Consider the following 13,423-nt stretch of genomic DNA (forward strand, 5'->3'; position numbering starts at 1 on the left):
TACGAATGTTGTGATGGGATGGGTTTTTTTGCGAGTGCTTGGATGTTTGTGGAGGAGTAGTCGGTCTCCTTTGGTGGATTGTGGTTTTGGGTGTTGGGTGTTGGGAGGGGGTCGCAATCACAATCGCCCGCTTGGCCGCACTTTCGACCGCCTGGCTGGCTGACTACTACTACTACTACAACATCTTGTTGTTGCCGCGCACTAAACAAAGTTTATCGATTTAACAAATTTAACATCGGCCAGAGAAAGAGAGCGAGTGCCACATTTCGAGTCCTACCGTCCGCGCCACAGAGTTCCTCTGCCCCAAAAGGCCACAGCTCAGTCGGCTTTGTTTAGATGACCCAACAAACTCGGCTCGGCCTGTGTCCTGGCCACCCAAGTGATCGATTATACATTCGATGGCCATGAAGGCTAACAACAGACCTGCGCCCTCGTCCTCACGTCCTTATATCCTTTCGTCCTTTTGGGCCGCAAAACCACCGACTGTCCTCATTGGCTGCGGTGTTTGCCCCAGCGGACCTTGTTGGTCGGCCCAATGATGAAATGGAAGTGGGAGTGGGTCTAGGAGTAGGGCAACTAGGTGAAGGAACACCGGTGGAAATGAGGTTGTCTTTTATTTGAAACAGTTATATCCCCACAATATGTTCCGAGATAATGCTGCTTGCTGAGCTGAGAAGAAACCGCTTATCCTTTGGAACATTAGTTGCATTTATAAAAATTGTTTACCAATTCCCGAACTGAAAAACCCACACTGACCAAGTACTCAACATCTTCAAGTACTTTAAATCGTTTATATTGAAATGATTTATACCTTATTTTAGGAGTTGATTTTACATAGAGTTCGGCATCTGGGTTTTTTTTTTTTTTTTGAGCCTGGGAACCTAACGCGACTTTACCCCCTTCGAAGCGTCGGCACTTCTTTTGGGAAAATAGTTAATTGAAATTCCAGGACAAGTGCAATGAGCACTTGAGCCTACTTGAAAGTATCCTGACGGGCCGCGATGTCCTGGAGTCCTGTCCCGTAATCGGAGATGCCACTCGAGATCCGAGATCCGAGTCCTTTTCCATCTTTCTAGAGTTTGAAATCAGTTGTTGCTCGGTCTACATTCAGTTTCGATTTTCAGTGCGGTTAACCAAAACGCCGGCGAAGTCGCAACCAATCAGCCACTTTAAAATTGGTGACATAGATTTAGGGAAATATATATCTATTGCTTATATTTATGATTACGTTTATACATTATACGTTTTACTAATATGCGAATACATTGAATTTCCCTATGAATACTACTATTTTACCCTATGAATACTACTATTTTGAGCTTATGAATACTACTATTTTGAGCCTATGAATACTACTATTTTGAGCTTATGAATACCTCTATTTTGAGCCTATTAATACTACTATTTTGTGCCTATGAATACTACTATTTTACCCTATGAATACTACTATTATGAGCTTATGAATACCTCTATTTTGAGCCTATGAATACTACTATTTTGAGCCTATGAATACAACTATTTTGACCACAAGTGTATGTGAATCAGGGGCTTACTCTTTTTCCTTCTCGTTTTTTCTCGTTGCGATGATGCGATCACTGGCCAAGTGACAATTTTTTGTTTGGGATAGGGATTCGAAACAGTAGCGCGCTTGGCCATAAATAAAACCCAGTGACAACAACAGCACTTGATATGTGATGTAGTTTGATTTGCCTGCCTGCCTGCCTGCCCCTTCTTGAAATTTCCGACAAAATGAAAATATTTGGGAATTAATGGAATCTCAAGTGTGTCCACAAATGGAACATTGACAAAGGCAAGGCGGCAGCCATCTTGGGCAGAGCAGAGTGGGGGAGATATTGGTGGAGATTCGGGGAGATTCGGGGAGATCTCGTTGAGATGCTCACATTCAGCATATAGCAATATAACCATATAACATATAGTACAGCCCCACGGCCAGTCTGGCCGTTTGTCCCACGGACAAACATATGGCAGACACATGTGAGCAGCCGAACTCAACTCAGGCCAAACAACGGACCCGGGTCTTCAGTCTTCAGTCTCTGGTCTCCGGTCTCCGGTCTCCGATCTCCGATCTGAAGACCCCGCGTATTGTTATTTTAAGCCACGCCGCCGTGTAGATCACAGATCTCCTTGGGATATATTGGGATACGCAGGGGGGACTTGGGGGTTGGGATGCTGCTACTTATACTATACACTATATACTATATACTGGATATGCTGGATGGAACACTGTCAGTTGGCTTGACACCGACACCGAGACCGACATTGGCATGGCAATGGCAAATGAAATGGTTTTCGGTTTCGGTTCGGTTCGGTTCAGTTCGGTTTAGTTTCAGAGACAGCGCTCCACATTTGACCAGCCCCTCCAGAACTCAAGAATCAAGAATCCAGGCGATACAAGAATCAAGAATCGGACAGATAGACGCATCGGGAACATCAGACATGAGACATGAGAACATATTCATAGCAGGGGGTGAACTTGAAAATCTCGCCGTTATGCGCCAGAGATATTATTATACATTTTCACATTTATTATTTATAGGTACAGGGTTGCTACGGGAATAACAACTTCACTTTATAATCTGGACCTTCACGGCTGTTTAGAAAGATATTCGAGAGCTATTTATATGGTTAATCTTAAGAATATGTATCGAAATAGTGTAAACTTTGTTTAATGTCACTTTTAGTCCTAATCAGATGTGTTCAAGTCTGGCTGGTCAATTCCGGAAGCTGACTTCTTTCCCTCTGGCTTCTCGTTGCGTGAGCTGGGAATGAGGATGGAGCTGGGGGTACAGCAGACTGTAGACTGTAGACTGAAGACTGGGGAACTGAAGAGTGAAGACTGGAGAAGGCAGACAAGCGCAGACACAGTCACGAACGAAGGGGGAGCGGCTCTTTTGGCCTGGTCTGCATTGGTTTGCTTTTAGCTTTTAGCTTTTAGCTTTTGGGGTTTCTCTAGCCAAAAGTCGGCTTATCTTAATTGCAATATCGCTGGGCATATCTTTCGATGCCAATCTGCGTGCACACAATGCGAATGTATCGGCGATGCATTGAGCGGGTTATAGTATATATTTTGGTATCTGTAGGGATCTGTCGTCGGGTCACTGCGATCTCAGTTGTGGGTGTGTGTAGCCGCCCTCCCAAATGGATGATGATGATGGACAGATATGACAAATGAGCTGCAATCTGAGAGAGCTGGTTAGGGTATGCACAGTTCACCTGAAGCTTATTAACTACAAAATATCTTTTGTTTCGCCTTGCTCTTTAGCTTTTAAGCGACGACAACCCACGCAGTCTGCGCTATGAATTCGAATGACTTGCCCCGACCAGATCTTCCACATAATGAATGAATCGCGGTCCCTGCTCTATACACAACAACAAAATAAGGACAAGAGTGCAAGTTACTCAATAATATAATGTAATGATATGTGTAACTCCATCAAAGTAGAGTAGTTCTATACTCCAAATGGTTGACTGTTTTGTGCAGCTTACAAACTCAATAAAGAATACATATTTGATTTATTTTTAATGTTTTTATGCTCGCAAGAGATATACTTTTTTTTCGGTGTTTAATCTTTGGGCCTGCTATTTTATTACTATTTTTTTTTTTTTTTTTGTACTTGCGGCCTAGCCCGACTCCAATGACAAATGGCTGGCTGACTGGCTGACTGGCTGACTGGCTGGCAAATGCTGTTAAGGTGGCGCATGACACCGCCGCACAACTACTGGGCCAAGTCCAACTATTTAGCCAGAGATGATTAAATATATATATGTATATCCAGGGATGGTGGTGGTTGATTCCACCAGTGGGCTTTTGGGCCCACTTCCTGCTGAATTGGATTGGATCCTACACAGATCTCTTGGCCGTGCCCCACATCGATGAATATGAAATGAGTTTGCTGGGCCTACTCGAATCGGTCCCGGGAATCGGGATACCAATTCTTATGCCTTATGTCTTGCTCCCATTTGGCCAGATATCGCAGCTGCTGCATCTGCACGCACTAGAGCGAGATATATCCATAGGGTAGATATAAAGATAGATAGTCAAACAGAGATGGGGCTAAAAGCGTAGGCTGCGACAATTTTGTACTTGTAAGCGATCGCACTTTTTGGTTTTTGATTTTACTTTTTTTTTTTCTCTCTTTCTCTCTTTTCTTTTTTGTTTTTTGGGTGCGCCTGCCCCTCTGCACCTCAGCGAGAAAAAAAAAAAAGGAAAAAAGAAGTGGAAAAAACCCTGCCCAAGTTGGGCAATTGACGGGGCATGCCGGCCACGCCCAGCTTTCCTGGTCATCAATGGCACAAGCCCAAGAAAAAAAACAACGACGACGACGACGACGATGATGATGATGATGATGTTATTTCGCTGGGCCAAGATTTAGTCGGAATCGAGGAGGAATCGGATCTGGTGTGGGTACACACACATAGCCCATCGCCATCTGATGGATTGTCATGCATCGGCGACGCTCCGCTAATCATATGGCACCAATATGCGTGGACCCAAGTGGAGCTTCACTTGGAGAAACATGTACATTTCATATAAATGATCTCTTTTTTTTACATTCTTTTGTACATTCACTGCCTTTTTGCAGATATAGTTTAGAGCGTTTTATTGTAATCTAGTCAATGGTTTCTGTCTTGCAATTGTTAATAGGTTTTTATTCTTACCCATTTCCCACAAAAGTCACAGCTCAAACTTATGATTTTGAGCACAGCACCTTTGCGATTTCAGCTGCCTGACTTTTATATATTTTTGTGGCAATTTCGCGCTTGAACGGCGTTGACAAACGAAATGCCAGCGGCCAGCGGAAAATCGATAATGAATCCAGGTCCAAAATCAGCTGGACATTGAAGATTGGAACCTACGAACTGCCGAACTGCTGAACTGCCGAACTGCTGAACTGCTGAACTGCCGAACTGCCGAACTTTGAATGACGCGGCACTTTGCATTGTGACTAGCTGAGAATTCTGGATTAGTCATGGCACAGAGGCACAGATTGGGCAACGGAACAACGAAACGGACAACAGAAATTGCCCAATGTGACAGCTGATCTCGGAGGAGGAACCGCGGAGATGGATCGATGCAAGCCAACCAAAGACCAAGTCGATCCAATCCGATCCGATCCAAAACGATCCCAAACGAACCATTGATGACTTGCCCTGACAGATGCGGAGGTGTGGGCATGTGGCTAGAAATAGAGAGATGATGATGTTGCCGGTTGGTGGCCTCGACCCATGGGGCTCATTATTTAAACGACGCTGCTTTGGCTGCTAAAAGTCATCAATAAAGGCTAGCTGACCACCGGTCTGGGCTTGGCAATTGCCGCACATGCAAATGCGAGTGGGTGGCACTGAGTTCTCCAAATCCACATCCACATCCACATCCACATCCAAAGCCAATGTGCAACCGCACCCACAAAATGCAGGCCACAGGCGGATGGGAGCAGTCACAGCTAAAGAAACTCAAAAGTGAAAAAAACAAAAAAATCGAAACTAAAAAACAAAAAAATTCAAAAACCAAAAACCTTAAAGGAAGAGCCACACACACACAGACACACATAGATTGTCGCCGAGATTTCAGTGTAAGAGATTGGCCATCTGGCACAGCTTCTGTGCGGACTCACATCTTTCGAGGGGTACTCCATTAGCTAATGGACTCGATGTCCACTTGTTGTGCAAACTCAATTTTTGGGTTTTGTGGATAGGACCTGGCCAAATGCCACAGATAATCCACAATCGCCATGCACTGCAAGCAATTCTACTCAATGAAATATTTCAATTCAATATAAATTTATATATAAATTTCAAAGTTTCAAACATTTTGAAGACATGTTTGCCCAAACTTGATTGCATGGTCAAGCTGAAACTGATAAAAATTTGATAAGCACAGTTTCCCCAATTTCTTCTCTCTGTTGGCCATTGAAAAGTCCAACTTTTTGGGGGGCTTAGGGGGAGGAGGATTTTTGTGCTGGCCATTTGTGCGGGTCGCTGTACCTGACGCCCGGTTTTCATGTGGTTTACACTCGAGTGCCCACAATTAAAATACAGCCTGTCCAACTGATAAGCCTTCCTGCATTCTTTTCCTTTGTCAAGGCAAAAGCACAACAGGAATAAATAAATAAAAAAAAAATAAATAAAACACACACACACACACACACGCGGGAAAAGAATTGAAAAGTTTTTCCATGAAGCGAAAGGAAATTTAAAAGGGAGGACACGCACCACACACATGACCAGAACACAACCACCCAACCACTTGAACCACCCAGCAGGGCATTTTAGCCCACATTCAAAGAGTCTTTGAAAAGTTATGCGAACGCAAACAAAACTTTTAATTTGGCCAGTTTGAAAAGGTGAAAAGAAAGCAGCGAGCTGGGGGCCAGATAACGATGACCTGGTGGCCAAGACGACCTGGCCCCGTATGAAATATTAATGCCGGACTCTTGACTCTTCTTCGCTGCGTTTGAGATACGTTTCTAAGCTGAGTGGGTGGTTGTGGGTGATGAGTGGGTGTTGAGTGGGTGGCTGGTTTCCTCACTTTTTCTTTTTTTTTGGGCAGCTGGCGGGAGAATTTTTAATCACTCGAATGGACCTCAATCGAGGCGGGATTCGATGGCATCGCGTTTGTCTAGCTGCGATTGTTGTGTGGGCAGCAGAACAACTGCAACTGCCACTGTGGCAGCAACAATCGTTACACCCGGAAAAAAATATGTGATGCATTTGACAAATAGATATGATAAATAACTTGTATGTACATAAAACAAAACAAAGGATATTCATTATATAATATTTAATGTAACATACGCCCTTTTCTTTTTTTTTAAACTACTCAATGTATATTTTTTAGGCATCCTTGCAACTGGCAGAATTTATAAAGATTTGCAACAAAAATCCGTGATTGCTCATTTGTAATTGTTATAGTTGCGCTGTGCATGGAACTGCATCGCTCTACATGCCACATAATGGGGCATCATCGCCGGCTGTCTGGATGTGTGCCAAAGTGCAGAGCGGAAGTCATGACTAGCCAAACACGAAGCGATGACGATGACGATGGGGATGGCGATGGAGATGGGGGATGGGGGATGGGATTGGAGTATTTTGGATCAGCTAGGGCCTAATTCGGGGGCCAGGGAATTATTTATTTATTTTTCTCGCTTTTTGTGGACGGGGGAATTGAGCAACTGAAATAAGAAAGTTCGTACATTATTTCGGGCAGACACCAAAAATTGCGCGACCGTATAATTTGTGCGCGTGAAAGTGAGAAAGGTCCCAATTACTTAAGAGGGGAGCGGTACAGTGAAGCACTGACAAACTGACAGACTGACTGACTCCACGGCGTTGTGCATCGAAATTAGTCATAACCACGATTATAATTTTTTTTTCATTTTATTTCCTTTAGATGGTTTTGTTTTTTTTTGTTTTTTTCTAGAGCCACATACTATACATACATGTTGTTTGGCCAGCAGACGAAACTATTGAAAAGTCGGTGGTGCGACACGAGCATGCTGCACCACCATCCAGCATCTGAAATCGGAGAGCCAGAGCCTGTGAGCTTGTGTCCTAATCGTGCCGCAGATAGATTCGTGAGTTTAGCATACATATGTCGGATGTAAATCATTTGACAATTCCGCAGAGACGTTATGTGCCACGTCTCCCAGATCCCCTTTTTTTAAGGTTTTTTTTTGTTTTTTTTTGTTTGTACTTTTCCTCCAGGTGCTACTGTTTTCAGGGGCGACGGGGGCAGCAGTTGGGTTAACACCTCCACATTTCCCAGAGCTTTCAGTGGGCGGCGGACAATGACGAGACCACGGCTTAGCATTCAATTAATTATCACAAAAGCTTCAAAGGAAACAAACAGAGTTTTTGTAACAAGCTTATTTCATAAACAAAAGTCTACATTTACCAGCCATGGAGTGTTTATAGACAGATATACATATATATATCCTATTCAATTGCACTTAGAACTTGGGTGAAAACTGAACCCAATCTGGCCAGGATCAGGCGGCAATTGGAGTGGCCCATTATTAATATGACTGGGCATTTTATTGCCCAGATTGTTCGTGGTTTGTTCTGGCGTTCTTCGTGATTTATTTTTTAAGCAAATTGTCGCCAGTAATCCAACAATCCAACAATCCAGCAATCCAACGATCCAGCAGTTCAGTAGCTAGTGCAGCTCAGTGGAGCTCAGTGGAGCTGTCTCCAAATGGGTTGCCATGTAACGGGGCCCACAGGGCGGGTGGTTGATGCTATGCCCCAAAGGAGGTGAAAGATTGGAGGGAGCTTCTCTCTTTTCGGGGGCCCCCGGGGAATCGTGCTCGCCCAGCGGAGCAGCATCTGTATCTGTATCTGCGGAAGATTGCCGGCTGCTGTTGTCTGTTGCCCTGCTCCTCTTCCTGAGCAAATGTCGCATGTGATTTCCCAAAAACTGTTTCCACGCTCGCTGCCCACCGAAAAGCCAAAAGCAAATGTTTGTTCAGTGGTGTTGGTGGTGCAGAAGGGGGGGGCTCAACTGGTGGTTACTCCATGGTGGCTGGCAGTTGGGGGACCTGAGGACAGCCGCTGATTATCATCAAAAGATCGGAACTGAGCGGAGAGACAAAAGCGAAGACGCTTCTCGTGTGAGTGGCTGCCTAGCCAGCTTTTGTTGTTGCCCCATCGCTTCGCTGACGCTGTCGCCTCTCCAAGCCCGCCCCAAGTCGCCACTGCCACTGCCACCTCCTTCCCCTCTCCCCCCCCAACCCCCTCCCCACACCGCTGGAAAGCAGAGCGTTATGCCCTGTACCCACACTCCTTACAACAAGAAAGAAAACGCAAAGCGCTAGTGCAGTGAAAACAATTAGAATGCTTTTCTACACACAACAACATACATATGTATATATTAGGGCAAAATGAAAATGTATCATTTAAAAGTGTTTGCAACTTGCTTACAATGTATTTTTCTAGGTGTACCATTGGCTTCTGCGGCAAATTAAAGTCCAAGTGCGAGTCAAATTATTTTTTTACAAGTGAGTTACTGTTTTCATTGCGGCTCTTAATGTAACTAACTGTTTAGAAATATGTATTTATATTGTGACTCTGTGTGTTGCAGGTGACGCTGCCTCGTTTAATCGCTTCCAAAGCCTTGATGATGATGATGCGACGACGACGACGACCAAAGACTACGACGATTATTAAAAATCACTCGTAGCCAGGCTAAGCGCATCTAAGCGCTGACTGGAAATGCCCAGATGCCCATGGCCCGATAAAGTGGGCTCCAGTTTCTGCCCAGATTAATGGGTAATACGGAAAGTACCAGCCATACGAGGAATACGTGGCAGTACGAGGGCCATCGAGCGAAAAGCGAGAAGCTTAAAGGGAAAGCCCAGGCGAAATATCAGGTTAATATCTAGGTGATCTTTAGCCACACACACACACACATACACACACTTGCCTGGTGTTGGCTTAATTATGCTGATTTCACTGCCATTAAAATGACACTTGAGTTTATGACACGTTGCGTTTATATTGTAATTCGATTTTAAATGAATTCTTACCTTCCATCAAGCTCTTGTTCTTATTTCTGGCTCAGTTGGAGCCACAAATATAATTGTTTTCAATTCATACAGACCACCAGCTTTAGATGTAATTAGGGAAAATCAGAGCCACCCTCACGAAAAACATCTTCAAAGTCAGTCAAGTATTATTTGGCCCACTCATCGGACTCTACAGATTTCAGAACGCGATTACACGAGGTTTCAGTCATCATATGATGACTGCACCATCTAATTTTTGTTTTGTTATTGGGGTTGGGGATTTTTTTTTAGATGCGGGGGTGTGGGGGTGAGGTAGTAAGGGCTAATTGCAAGTGCAATGACTTACGCGACTCCACTTAAATGCGACTAGGCGCACTCGCACTTGAGTTTTGTCATATATGTACAGTATATACATACATATATGTATGTACAGTGGTACCTGGACACACACATGTTTAGATACCGAGACAGAGATAACACTAAATTGAGGAGAAGATGGATGGAGAAGAGGATGAGGAGAAGGAGAAGGGGGTTAGCTTTGGTCTTGGCCTGGTCGGTTTGGGCTGACTGCCCCTTGTCGCTTTCGCGGCTCAGTTAATGTTAATGTGCTCCAAAGTATTCTCGGCTCTATCTGTTTTTTGTGGCTGTGCGTGCAATTGTGACCAGTGGGTTAAACCAATTTCACGCCGGTAAAGCGCCAAGAGCGTTGCAACCCCACATCCAGATGGTGTCATCTACCTTCTGCCGCATGCCTTCTGCCTTCTGCCGCATGCCTTCTCCCATCTGCCATCCAGGAGAATCCAGAGCCCAGTTTAGATGGAGCTGCGTTGGGCAAGGTGGTGGCCCTTTTGCCTAGGAAATGTCTAAATGTGCATGACGTACACTTTTTGGACTCGCCGAATGGCGAATGTCGCCAATGTAATGGCACTGAAACTGCCGCTACACTGAAACATAACTGCTTTGCAACATGCTTGGTAATTCCATGTAAAATATTGATGATATTTAAAAGGAACCATACACTTCTCTCGGTGCATAAAATAGACTTTGCAAGTGACAGTTGGACTGCGACAAAAAGCGAGCTCTTCGAGTTTCTAGGTTTCCCGATCTCCGGGTCTTAGTTTAGTTTTTTTTTTTTTGTGTTTTTCTGCCAGTCAGTGGAGCGCGAAGGAGTGCGACTTTGGACCGGGGCCGGGTAAACTTTCGTATGGTAAACCATGGACTGGGTACCGAGAACCTAGGGTTAGGGCCTGGCCATTATCAACTGGCGCTGGCCACGGCGGCTCCACAATTGTCAATGTGTGTGTGTGTGTGGAACTCATATTAGGCCATTAAATGCAGGGCGATAAGAAAGTTCAGCGGAACTGAAGCGAGCAATTTCAGGCTTAGTTTAGTCTGCCATATGGTATATTTGAAGGGGGTCGGGGGGAGGGGAAGGGGTTGGGAAGTTGTTGGGGTCTAAACTCCAACCAACGTGTGTCCACTACGAAAAGCATCACGATTTGGCCCAACATGCAGACATGTGTCGATACATGCTGGAATATATGTAGGTACATATATACATATATGTACATATATATATATATATATTTTGGCTTGGCCATGGCTATACAAACATAAAGTTAACTCACGCCGAATGCTCAGCGCCAAAACATAATTTTCGCCAGGCAAACATGCCATACAGAGCTAAGCTCGAGGCAGTTGCCCACATTGCCCATTCCATGCATCCAATCCCCAACTAAACCCATCTGTATCTGGGGATCCATGGACATGCCCCAAAAAAAAAAAAACCAGATACATATACAGATGATCCTAGCGAGCGGCTCAAACAATTTTATTGATTAATGAACCATAATTAGAGACATTTACAATGAGCCACAATAATTCTTCATTACCAATACGGCGAGCGGCGAGCGGCGACCTGCAACAACGAACGCGCCACACGCTCTGCCCGTGGACAGTGAGCACCCGCTAAGGCGTTCAGCGTCGCCGCCGGCTGTGTCTGTAGTGGAACTTGAATTACTACTGTGCTCGCTTTTTGGCGACCCCGCCACGCAATTTATATGCAGGTTACAGTTGCACGCAGCACTGAGAGAAATATATGGTAAACTATGACCCAACACTAAAGTAACAAGTTTAACTAGCATATTTGAGCTATTTTGCAAGGATTATAATGCACAATAATGGCAATTCAAGGTGTGCCTATTTATTTGTAAAAAGAAAAAGGTTTTTTTTGGAGTGTGCCCACTCCCATCGCCCCACTCTTGACCCATCTGCATCCGTGGAGCGATCGTGGCTCACGCGCACAACTCATTCAATTTCAGCGCAGACACGACTCCAGCGGTTCGCTCTGCCCCACTCCGTTGCCCTGCACCACCAGCACCACTGGCCTGCACCACTGCATCTCGACGAGGATCTGAGATCCACTTCAATGAATGAATTCGGCGTCTGCGCATTGCCAACATTCGCATTCGCAGTTGCATTCTGCGTGGTGTGTTAGCTTTTCGCTGGCAAATCGGGTGAAAAGAAGTCGTTGGGGGGAAATCGGGGAAAATAGAAAAATAGGAGGTAAATCGGTCTTGGAACGTGTCAATCGAACACGAAACAAACAGGACGGACAAACCGCAAGTCGAACTCGGACACACACTCTGGCTTTTGTAGGGGAATGGGGGGGAGATTGGGGGGGTAACTCTAATCACTTCCGACTACGAGTTCATAAATCCTCGTCGCCGTTTTCTCCACCTGCACCACCAGCATTCACCTGAAAATGCATTTTCCCATTTTACCCATTTTCCCAAGCCAGTAACCTCCGCATTCGACTGGTCATCGGTGGGGATTGGTAATTGAATGCATTGGCACTCGATTGATTAATCGCGAAATGTAGGCGATTTACAACGACAAATGTGGCAGAATAAATTGTTGCAAATGACCAGTGATTAGGTTGTTTAGTTACTATTACTACTACATACTACTATCACTAACAATTTTAATGTAATGTTGTAGTGTAGTGTAGTTAGCCTGGCCAAATAGCACACATATATATGTACATACATATGCCGCAGGAACTTGAACTATACTTAATTACCCTATCTTATCGCTGAGTTGAATGTGGAAAATCTGCAAATGCACTGGGTCTCTGAACTCACGCCCATTGCTTTTCAATTATTTATATGCGATTTGGTTTTAGTGTAGGACGGCGATCGATTAACGATTAACTCAGCCGGGCAGCAGCATCATCATGAATCCAGACTCAAGAAACTGAAACTCCGAAAGCCACCGTTTTTTTTTGTCTTCTATCTTGTCTTCGAGATGGCCGCTCGATAACCGCTGCCAACAAAAGGAAAACTATTGGGAAAAAATACTAGGCACAACACAACACAAAACACAGTGGAGAGCCTCAAATGAGTTTTGTGCACAAAACGACGAGGAGGCCAATTTACTATGCATATTTATTTGGGAAAATAAGTAATCAATGGCGGGAACGGCAATGGGAATCGCGGGTCTTCACTATTTGGTATTTACTTGGATACTTGAATGTATTGGGAACTGGGAGCTGAGAATGGGGAATGGTAATAGAAATGGCAACGGCAGGAAGCCAAAAACACGACACCCATCCGCGTCTCTAAATAAATAAAAGCTGATTTATGTAATTTCACAAATTGCCCCAGCTTCTGGATTGCTCATTGCCCATTGCCCATTGCCCATTGCTCCCATGATCGACATCCACATCCGAATCCAAATCAATGGCAATTATTAGCGGCCAGATCGGCTGACCAGAGAACCATTCGCAACCCAAAAAAAAAAAGAAACAAAAGGAGAAACAAAAGCCTGACCCAGCAACCAAGTCATGGCCAAGAGCCACACAGCAAACAAAGCCAAAATCAAAATCAAAAGCAGAAAAC

General features: G+C 44.6%; 1 long non-coding RNA gene across 1 annotated transcript; it reads right to left on the reverse strand.

The window, feature by feature from the left end:
- Positions 1-771: 771 nt before the first annotated feature.
- Positions 772-1,719, reverse strand: LOC120321837. Its single transcript, XR_005561565.1, has 2 exons — positions 1,554-1,719; positions 772-1,167 (listed from the first exon to the last, which is right to left on the reverse strand). It is a non-coding gene; the product is annotated as an uncharacterized LOC120321837 (long non-coding RNA).
- Between the last annotated feature and the right edge of the window lie 11,704 nt (positions 1,720-13,423).

This window comes from Drosophila yakuba, chromosome X, assembly GCF_016746365.2.
Source record: "Drosophila yakuba strain Tai18E2 chromosome X, Prin_Dyak_Tai18E2_2.1, whole genome shotgun sequence".
NCBI classification, from domain to species: Eukaryota; Metazoa; Arthropoda; class Insecta; order Diptera; family Drosophilidae; genus Drosophila; species Drosophila yakuba.